This window comes from Eriocheir sinensis, chromosome 18, assembly GCF_024679095.1.
Source record: "Eriocheir sinensis breed Jianghai 21 chromosome 18, ASM2467909v1, whole genome shotgun sequence".
NCBI classification, from domain to species: Eukaryota; Metazoa; Arthropoda; class Malacostraca; order Decapoda; family Varunidae; genus Eriocheir; species Eriocheir sinensis.
Window position 1 is genome coordinate 278,488 of NC_066526.1, and position 11,587 is coordinate 290,074.

Consider the following 11,587-nt stretch of genomic DNA (forward strand, 5'->3'; position numbering starts at 1 on the left):
CCTCTTCTCCCCTCTCCCCTCCACGCGTTTCTCTGCTTCTCTCGTATCGGATGTCTTCGTAAACTTGTTCAGCTGGTCTTGGCTTTGGTTTAGTGCGCGGTTAATGACTCTATAAGTTGATATGTGTAAGTAGAATCTCATAAAACTATACCCATGGAAATACTAACACAACGTCTACGAAAGCCTTATCAAATTTGAGTACTTGAACCCCGAAATGTTTGAGAATATGGGGCCAAATGCTCAACGCTCTCACTTAGAATGTCTTAAAGGGTTCTGCAACCAACCAACTACTTGTTCCCAGAATAAGAACTTACATAGGAGACAGGTCTTTACTGGTAGCTGGAGCTAAGCTGTGGAACAGCCTGCCTAATCATGTGAAGGGCACCAAATATATGTCTACTTGCAAAAGAGAGCTGAAAACAACCTTTTTCTTGTATATGGCTATTATATTATCATGCGACAACGTGTACGCACATTGCTATTTTATTAGTATGATATCATCTTATTCTTGTTTACGGAAAACCTTATGTCTTATCTTTTTAAGATCTAGATTTTATATTGCATCTTTTACTCTTATTTTATTTCCTATTTTATCTGTATATCTTAACTTGATTTAAGGTCCTAGTATAGAAACCCTGGTATATTACTACATTTTCGTTCTGTACTAGGATGTTTTCGTCACAATGTTTGCCAGTAATAGCCATTTTAAAATGGATAATAAAATCAAATTCTGATTCTGATTCTGATTCTCTTCCTCTCTTCTTTCTATCTCCCTCCTCCTCCTCCTCCTCCTCCTCCTCCTCCTCCTTCTCTTCTTCTCTCTCCCTCCTCCTCCCTTCCCTCCCACTGAGGAGGATTGAGATTTCTTTCGCTTGCAGAGTCGCTAAAAGTGTTTGTCCGTGCGAGTGATTGCATGCGCTTGTTGTGAGAGAGAGAGAGAGAGAGAGAGAGAGAGAGAGAGAGAGAGAGAGAGAGAGAGAGAGAGAGAGAGAGAGAGAGAGAGAGAGAGAGAGAGAGAGAGAGAAGGGGGATAGAGGATAGGAGGAAGAGAGAGAAGGAAAGTAGATGTAAAGAGATGGAAGAGTAAGTGGAGAGAGAAGAAGAGTAGACAAGGAAAGAAAGGTGGGAAGAGAAAAGAGGGGAAAATAAAAGGACAGGAGAGAGAAGGAGGTATTTGAGGAGGACAAGTGTGTTATTTTTTTCAGTGTTTTTTATACTGATCTTCGTAATAGCATCAACAGTCTTGCATGTTTCTCAGCGCGGCGTCCATGCAGGAGGAAGCAGGCTATATAGCGCTCCGCCCGCCGCCACAGACAAGCTGGCAATTTTTCAGTCACCGCCGAGTGGCCCAAGACTACCCACATGATGTCCTGAAGACACGCTATGGCTACTCTACCATCCTTTTAACGCTGCCCAGCTCTCCTTCCTCTCTTCATTCTCTGCTCTTTTTTCCCCTTTCCTACCTCCCTCTTGCTCCTCATCCTTCCTCTTCTTCACTTTCCAACTCTTCTTCTTTTCTTCTTTCTCCCTTCTCTCGCTATTTACCCGTACTCTAGATTCTCTCTAAAAGAAGTTCAAAGATGAGCTCTGGGGGGCAGCATGAGACAAGCAAAATGGCACCACTATAAAGACTTGCCTGCGCCATAGCAAGCTGGGGCCGACCACCAAACCCCATCAAGAAAACCTACCGGCGCCACGGGCGAAACGTAAACACATACACACATAAAAACCCCTCAAACACACAAACAAACAGAACCAAGCGACAATACCAAAACCAAAGCAAAGGAAACACACAAAATAGCCTCTACATCAAAACCGTGCGACGCTTATAAATCCCGGCATCATAAAACCAGCAACAGTGAAACAGAGGAGGAAAAAAAACTCATCAGGCGAGACCTTTGTGTTAGCCAAGCAAAGCCTTAATGTGTGTGTGTGTGTGTGTGTGTGTGTGTGTGTGTGTGTGTGTGTGTGTGTGTGTGTGTGTGGCCAGTTGACTTCACGAGATGGAAAAGATGTTACGGGGGGGAGAGAGGAGGAGGAGAAGGAGGAGGAGGGTAAGGAAGGGAAAAGGAGGGAAGGGGGAAGGAAAAGGAGGAAAAGGGAAAGAGGAGAAAGGAAAAGGAGATGACGGAGGAAGAAAAGAGAGGAAAGGAGAGAAGGGAGAGAGATGGAAGGAAAGGAGGAAGATAGGGAGAAAGAAGGAAGGAGGGACGAAGAGGAAAAAGGGGAATGAAGGAAGAGAGAAAGGGGGATAGAGAAGGAAGGAAGAGAGAGGAAGGGTGTGAAGAGGGGGGAGGAAAAAAGAAAGGGAGAGAGGAAAAAGGGAGAGAGAAAGAGAAGGAGGTGGAGGGAGAAAGCGGAAGAGGAGAATCGGAATGCAGAAAGGGAGAGAAGGGGAAGGGAGAGAAGGGGAAGGGAGGGAAGGGGAAGGGAGGGAAGGGATGGGGAAGGGAGGGGAGGGATCAGGAGATAGAGGGGAGACTGCAACACACACACACACACACACACACACACACACACACACACACACACACACACACACACACACACACACACAAGGCAACACTTTTTCTCACACTTCATTATAGAATTTGGTGTGTATGCGTGTGTGCGTGCGTGCGTGTGTGTGTGTGTGTGTGTGTGTGTGTGTGTGTGTGTGTGTGTGTTTACCGTTGAAAGGTGTTGATTGGTAAGCGTGTCTCCACCCTTCTTCTCTCCCTTCCCTCCCTTCTTCTCTCCCCTCCTCCTCCTTTTCCCTCCTCTCTTTCTCTCCCTTCCTTCTTGTTTTCCTTCCTTTTGTCGATCCTGTTATTGATGCTCCTGTTTTCTCTCTCTCTCTCTCTCTCTCTCTCTCTCTCTCTCTCTCTCTCTCTCTCTCTCTCTTCTCTTAACTAATTTCCTTTCCCTCTTTCTCTATATCTATCTTTCTCATCCCTCCTTCTTCCTTCCCTCCCAACAGATAGCCAGGCACGCAGAGGAGGAGGAAGAGGAGGAGGAGGAGGAGGAGGAGGAGGAGGAGGAGGAGGAGGAAAGGAGATATGGAGGGAAAGTTGCGTCACCGTTTGCTCAGCGTCAACCGAGCCAAATGGATTATGGTGACGCCGCCGAGGGTTCCTTCGCATGTATATCACCCAGCTGGAGGAAAGGGAGGGATGGAGGGAGGGAGGGAAGGATGTTTGAGGGGAGGGAGGGCGGGAGAGGGGGAAGGAGGGTAAGGGGAAAAGGAGGGAAGAGAAATATGGGAGTCAGTTTGGTAGGAGGGAGGGAATGAAGGAAAGGAGAAAGGAAAAGAAGGGAGAGAGGGAGGGAGGGTAAGGGGAAAAGGAGGGAAGGGAAATATGGAAGCCAGTTTGGTAGGAGGGAGGGAATGAAGGGAAGGAAAAAGAAAAAAAAGGGAGAGAGGGAGAGAGGGGGAAGGAGGGTAAGGGGAAAAGGAGTGAAGGGAAATATGGAAGTTAGTTTGGTAGGAGGGAGGGAATGAAGGAAAGGAGAAAGGAAAAGAAGGGAGAGAGGGAGAGAGGGGGAAGGAGGGTAAGGGGAAAAGGAGTGAAGGGAAATATGGAAGCCAGTTTGGTAGGAGGGAGGGAATGAAGGGGAAGGAAAAAGGAAAAGAAGGAAGAGAGGGAAGGAGAGGAGGAGGGAGAGGGGAAAAGGAGGGAAGGGAAAAAAAGTGTGTTTAGTAGGAGGGAGGGAAGGAATGGGTAGAGTGAGGGAAAATAAAAAGCAGGTGTTATGAGGGGAGAGGAAGAAGGAGGAGAGAGGGGAAAGAGGAAAGAAGGAAAGAGAGAAATGTGTTTTGTAGGAGAAAGGGGAAGGACGCAAGGAGAGAGGGAGAGGGGAAGGAAAGAAGGGAAAGAGGGTAATGTGTTATGAAGGAAAAAGAGGAAGAAGGAAAGGAGAGAGGGAGAGGGAAAGAGGAAAGAAGGGCAAGAGGGAAATGTGTTTTGTAGAAAGAAGGGGAGAGAGAAGGAAGGAGAGAGGGAGAGGGAAATGAGGGAAGGGTAAGAGGCAAGTCCGTTTGAAAGGACGGGAAAGAAAGGTGGAGATAAAAGGGAGTAAAGGAGAGAAGGAAGAAGGAGAGGGAGAAAGGGTTCAAGAGGTAGAGAAAAAGAAAGAAGTCATTGAAGAGAAGAAATATAATAAAAGGTAAAGTTAGGGGCACACTCTATAGCTGCTCCTGACCTCAGTGCTCATCTCCGTCACACTAGCCCCAGTACCCTCACCCCGGGACACACAGGGTAGGTACAGTATCCGGGTTACCACAGTGTATCTTCCCCAGGTGTCCCCAGGTACCAATCTATCCACCAGTTAGAAAGGGAGGATGGAAAACTGTATGGGTGAGCTGCACGCCGACTGCCCGGACCTGGATTCGAACACAGACCCGCGGATTCGTAGGTTGGCATGCTAACCACTACACCACGGAGGAACTTTGGAGACAAAACCCGGAGGAGAATGGGGAGGAAAATATTGAGGAGAGAAAATTAGGAGGAGGTGGAGAAGGAGAAGGAGGAGGAGGAAGAGGATAAGTACTCGGAAGGGAACGGCTGAGGAGTGAGAGAGAGAGAGAGAGAGAGAGAGAGAGAGAGAGAGAGAGAGAGAGAGAGAGAGAGAGAGAGAGAGAGAATTGTGAATGGAAGGGAGAGTGGTGGAGGAAAAAGAGGAAAAAAAGAGACAGGAAAGTGACAGGAAAGGGGAGAAGGAGGGAGGAGAGAAGCAGGGAAGAAACGAAGAGAGAAGGGAGAGAAAGGAGAGAGAGAGAGAGAGAGAGAGAGAGAGAGAGAGAGAGAGAGAGAGAGAGAGAGAGAGAGAGAGAGAGAGAGAGAGAGAGAGAGAGAGAGAGAGAGACAGACAGACAATCAGACATACAGACAATCAGACACAGACAAACAGACACACACATAAAGGGACGTACATACATACATACATACATTCATTGTCTACATAATTATATCATCATTAATTAACTCACGATGACCAAGAACCAGAATGATTATCAACCTTATATGGAGGAGGAGGAGGAGAAGGAGGAGGAGGAGGAGGAGGAGGAGGAGGAGGAGGAGGAGGAGGAGGAGGAGGAGCAGGAAGGAACCCGAAGACAGAAGAGGGAATGAAAGACGTGGCGTATACGAGGATAAGGAGGAGGAGGAGGAGGAGGAGGAGGAGGAGACAGACAAGAAGGAAATGGAGGAGACGGCATGACAGTGGAAAAGGAGGAGTTAGAGAAAGAGGAGGAGGAGGAGGAGGAGGAGGAGGAGGAGGAGGAGGAAGAGCTGTCAGGTGGAGAGAGAAGAGGCGCCGTCCGCTGCCATGGTAGGTGATTGGAAGCTTCAGGAGGAGGAGGAGGAGGAGGAGGCAAGAGATGGAGGCAATTGTGTGTGTTGTGAGGTGTTGGGTCAGTAACCTAACCTCACCTTCTGCTAAAACTGTTGTTGTTGTTACTGTTTTTTCGTTGTTTGTGTGTATGTTTGTGTGTGTGTTTCAGTTGAGTTAGGAAGGTAGGGAGGTAAAATCAGGAAGCAGGAAAAAATGGAGGGTAAAGAGGGAGGAAGGAAGGGAGAGAAGGAGACAGGGAGGGAGAGAAGGAGGTAGGGAGGTCTAGCATGAGGGGAGGGAGGGAGAGAGGGCAGGAGATGGGAGGAAAAAGTCTTAAGGGAAAGTAGGAAGGAGGAAGGGAAAGTAGGGAAAAAGGGAGGATAAAGAGAGAGAGAGGAAGGGAGGGAGAGAGGGAGGCAGGGAGGTATTCTGGTAGGGAGGGAGGAAGGTCTAGTATGAGGGAGGTAAAAGCAGGGAGGGAAAGTAGGGAGCAGTAATAGAAAGCAGGGAGAAATGGAGTCAGGGAGGTTGAATGGCAGGGTAAAGAAGGAGGAAGAGAGGCAGGGAGGTCTACTATTAGGGAGGGAGGGAGGGAACCAGGGAGGTGTTGTGTCAGGCAGGGAGGTCTAGTATCAGGGAAGGGAGAGAAGAAGGGATGGAGGGAGAGAGGCAAGCAGGGAGGTGTTGTGTCAGGCAGGGAGGTCTAGTATCAAGGAAGGGAGAGAAGAAGGGAGGGAGGGAGAGAGGCAAGCAGGGAGGTGTTGTGTCAGGTAGGGAGGTTTAGTATCAGGGCAGGGAGAGGAGGGAGGGAGAGAGGCAGGCAACCAGGGAGGTGTTGTGTGAGGCAGGGAGGTCTAGTATCAGGGAAGGGAGAGAAGAACGTAGGGAGGGAGAGAGGCAAGCAGGGAGGTCTAGTATCAGGGCAGGGAGAGAAGGAGGGAGGGAGGGAGGGAGGGAGAGAGGCAGGGAGGTCTAGTATCAGGGCAGGGAGAGAAGGAGGGGGGGAGGGAGAGAGGCAGGTAGGTCTAGTATCAGGGTAGGGAGAGAAGAAGGGAGGGAGGGAGACAAGCAGGGAGGTGTTGTGTCAGGCAGGGAGGTAGGCAGGATGGCAGGGCGGGGGGCAGGGAGTGAGGGGAGGGAGGAGTGCTGTGAGGTCATGTTTCTAAGTCAACAGCGTGACCCGGCATGACCCGCCACACACTGTTGTCACCCACACACACACACACGGGGGAACACGCCGCGGGAAGGACGTGGTTTATGGGCGCTCGGGTTTCGTTGATGTGCTGTGCTTTCTGTTTTCCTGTACTAGTGTGATGTTCCTTTATTTTTTACTATTGCCCTGCCTCCTTCCCTCCCTCTGTACCCTGCCATTCAACCTCCCTGACTCCATTTCTCCCTGCTTTCTATTCCTGCTACCTACTTTCCCTCCCTGTTTTTACCTCCCTAATGCTAGACCTTCCTCCCTACTTACCTTAATACCTTCCTGACTCCCTCTCTCCCTCCCTACCTTTCTCTCTTCATCCTCCCTTTTTTCCCTTCCTCCTTTCTGCTTTCCCTTAAGACTTTTTCCTCCCATCTCCCTCCCTCTCTTTTTTGTTCCACTTTTAGATTAATGGTTCATGTGTTTTCTGGTTTCCGCAAGTTTTTGACGTTAATAATCTGTATCTATCTATCAATATATCGACCTGTATCTGTCTATCTATCTATCAATCTGTTAATCTCACTATCTGTATCTCAATCTATCAATTTACCTCTATTTATCCATCTATCTCTCAATCTATCAAACTCTATCTATCTCTCAATCTCTCAATCTATCTCTATCTATCCATCCATCTATCGATCTATCCATTATATCTATCTACCTACCTATCTATCTATCAATCTATTATAACAATGAAAGGAAAATTATAAAGGAAATAACACTAAATAATAACAATGATAATAATAATGACAACTGTACCAATAATATTAAACAGAAAACAGAGAGAGAGAGAGAGAGAGAGAGAGAGAAGTCTACGGAAATTGGTGTTCACATTTCACAAGGCGGCGATGTCGGACTAATAAAAAATAAATAACTAAAATCAATCTTTTGCTTACTCCATAGTTTATTCTCTCTCTCTCTCTCTCTCTCTCTCACACACACACACACACACACACACACACACACACACACACACACACACACACACACACCTCTGTCCCCTCAATTAAGCATTATAAGGATGCGTTGTGTGTTGTCTTAAGTGCTCTGTGATCTCATGTCTCGGGGCGTTGCTGTTGTTGATGCTGCCTTTATTATTATTATTATTATTATTATTATTATTATTATTATTATTATTATTATTATTATTATTATTATTATTATTATTATTATTATTATTATCATTATTATTATTATTCTCTTTTTTCTTATTTTTTCTTATCTTCTTCTTCTTTTTCTTCATTATAAACATCATCTTCTTTTTCTTTCCTTCTTCTTCTCCTTCTTCTCAAGGGCCAAAGCGACGGAGATGAGCACCGAGGCCACGCCCAGCTTACGCGTATGCCCCTAACTTTTCTTTTGCTTAATATAGACCTTTGACTCTTTTGATGTGATGGTTGACGAATTATGTAAGTTTTCATAATTATAATCTGTGTCATATTTAAACTTGCTGACTCCAGAATTTAATCAGTCTTGTTTTCGCGTGAGTATGTCTGGGTGCTGTTCATATAGCTATAGCAGGCCTGGCGACAAGAGAGAGAAAGACTCCACTACTCGAAGACGTAGAAGGAAAAACAACATCACGGGGCAGCCGACACTCGCGCCTAATAATAGCAGGCCAGGAATCCCATTGTTTACTGCAGGAGGCGAATCAAACGAGTCAGCGGAGCGAGGGGGCCTTGGTGCCGGGATAAGAGACGCTCACAACGGTAGTCGCAATATTTATCCGTCAGCAAGTAGATCTTTGAGGCAGGGGGTGAGGAGAGCGGCTATGAGTGCCCGGCCCGTCCATCTGTGAAGCTAAACTGCTGCCACAAGTCGGGTAAACATGTCAGGCCGTTTAAACATTTGGGGCCGCCGCGACACATGTGCCAAACCCTCGCAGAGAACGGAACACATTTTAAGGGTAACTTGAGAGGGCATCTAGGGGCGCCTTGGTGGTCTGCCATTGCCTTTGGCTTATCACGTGAGCCTTTTCTGTGGCTGTATGGAGCTTCGAGGTCTTCCACTTTAATGGTTGCAATATGTGTTTTTTTATTAGTTTTCATCTCTATTTCTATCCACCGCCTCGATTACTGAAGTGTAGGAGGACAACAGGTTGGTGAGGCATGACCTACCCTTCGTGCGAGTCAGAAATTTATCCATATATCTCTAGACAGTCCCGAAAGCTCCTGGCTATGATTGACTCTAGCATCTTGCCTACAACTAATGTTAAGCTAATTGGACAATGGTTTGAGGTGGCTGACTAACTTTAAGATGGTTTTGAGGGAGGAAGCTCAAGGGCAGAAAACAAAAACAGCAACAAAGAAGCCCGCTAGAAGAGGTCAATTTCGGGTGAAGAGGTGATTTTTTTTACTGTAAAGGAAGCAGCTCAAGGGAAGAAAAATAAATGAGAAAAGAAAGCCTGCCAATCACTGCCCCAATAGGAGGGAGTATAGATGAGTGGAATTTAATAGCGCATATGAAAAAATACGTACGCAATACAACACACAGATATACTGAAAAAAATTATGGACGTGAGTCATACAAACATTTACCTACATTGGGCACGGGCACAAGGGCACAGGCATACACTTAGGTATAGTTTTTACAGGTCTTTTCACGTACATAAGACACGTAAAAGGCGAATGAAATGTGCACACAAGCGTGATATGGGTATAGGACACACGTTAATCACATAGAATGGAAACAAAACCCTGAATGAAATGGACATATAGGTTTGATATGGGGCAATCCTCTGAGAGCTTTTTTATAGGAGCAGTGAGTAGCGGACTTTTTTTCATTATTGTTTCCTTTATTATTGCCCTTGAGCTGTTTCCTTTGCTGTAAAAAAATAGAGAGCAGGTTTATTGATATGGTAGATGGCAAAAACACATAAAGAAATGGGCACAGCGGTGATATAGGCATGACGCAGTTTGGAAACAAAAAACATGAATGAAATGGGCATAAATGTGTGATATTGGTATAGGACACAACTCGACTAGGTAAACGTAAGAAAAAAACAGAGGGAAATGGGCACAGAGGTGATTTGGGCATAGAACACAGGTTAATGACACAGGTAGGAAATGGAACACACTATATGTATTGAAGGACACAGGATTACGGAAACGCAGTGGAAATGTGAGTAATAAATATATATTCTCTCTCTCTCTCTCTCTCTCTCTCTCTCTCTCTCTCTCTCTCTCTCTCTCTCTCACACACACACACACACACACACACACACACACACACACTCATTCACTTTCTCTCTCTTTCCCTCACACAACCCCCAACACACACACACACACACAGGCCATCGGTGTGCTGTGTAATGCCTTCGCTCAAAGAGGGACAAAAAATACGAAAAAAAGAGAAAATTAAAAAAAAAGTTATAAGACGTGACTTGCGTGTTTTGTAGGTGACGTCACGGCTGTATGCGGGGTCTCTCTCTCTCTCTCTCTCTCTCTCTCGTCGCGGTAAGTAACACGATATCTACAAACCTCCGCCAAGTTTGTTTCTTGAGCCCAGTGTCAAAGGCGCGTACAACTAGTAGTGGTTTCCCTTCCGACGCTAATAATATTTGGGCTCGTGTCGCCGCGCCCTCACCCTTCCTCTACCTACTTCCTCCGTCTCCTCCACTTCCTCCTCCCTCACCTCACCTCCTCTCCTCCGCCTCCTCCTTGCCACCTGTCTATACACATTGCTCACGGGGAGGGAGTGAGGGATGGAGGGAAAGCTTAGTCCGTGGTATGAGGTAAAAAATGAAAAGTGAAATGCTAAGTGAGTGAGGCGTGTGTGTGTGTGTGTGTGTGTGTGTGTGTGTGTGTGTGTGTGTGTGTGTGTGTGTGTAATACAGTTCCCAGATATTTGTTCATCCTGCTTTCCTCTTTAAGAATGCACTGCAGAGACCCATAAATGAACTGTAACCCCCTTTCTCTCTCTCTCTCTCTCTCTCTCTCCATTACGATGTGCTACATGTCTTTCTATTGCTAATGTGACGGTTCTGGTACTAATATGTCGGTTCTGGTACCATTACAATGTGCTACATATCTCTTTGGTACTAATATTAGGGTTCTGGTACGAAATGTGGTGGATCTGCTACCAATATGACCCTGGTATAATTTTTTTTTTTGGTACGTTCGGCCTGTTGCACCGGTAGCCTATAGCTGTCTTGATGGAGCCTGGTGGTAGGCCCCAGCCCGTTCGTGGTGCAGACACGTGTTTAAAGAGGCACCATTTTGTCTGGGTCATGCTGCCTCCCAGAACACATCTTTGCTCCATTGTAGAGTTTCGTTCGAGTCCGGGTTGATTCTTCAGGACGGCATGTGGGTAGTTTTAAGCCACTCGGCGACTACTGAAAGTTGTCAGCTTGTAGCGGCGGGAATGACTTGAACCCGGGTCCTCCAGGCTGTCTACTCAGCCACAGCATCTTAATGTAAAAATGTTTCGGTTCTAATACCAATATGATGTGCTATGTATCTATATGTAATATTGGATCTCTGGTACTAATGTGGTGGATCTGGTACCAGTATGCAAGCCTTTCTGATGACTGCGTCCAGACAACGATCCTCCTCCCTCAAAACCTACCTAATTAAATAATAATAACAATAATGATAATAATAATAATAATAATAATAATAATAATAATATTATTATTATTATTATTATTATTATTATTATTATTACTATTATCATTAGTATTATCATTTATATTATTATTGAGTGAAGGAGTAGGCAAGAAAAATGGGTGTGTTTGAGATGAGTTTAAATTCCGACTAGTTTCGCTTTCGCTTCTTCAGGGGAATCCCCTGAAAAATGGAAAGCGAACTAGTCCCCTGAAGAAGCGAAAGCGAACTAGTCCCCTGAAGAAGCGAAAGCGAACTAGTCCCCTGAAGAAGCGAAAGCGAACTAGTCCCCTGAAGAAGCGAAAGCGAACTAGTCCCCTGAAGAAGCGAAAGCGAAACTAGTCCCCTGAAGAAGCGAAAGCGAAACTAGTCCCCTGAAGAAGCGAAAGCGAACTAGTCCCCTGAAGAAGGAAAGCGAACTAGTCCCTTGAAGAGCGAAAGCGAAACTGGTCCCTTGAAGAAGCGAAAG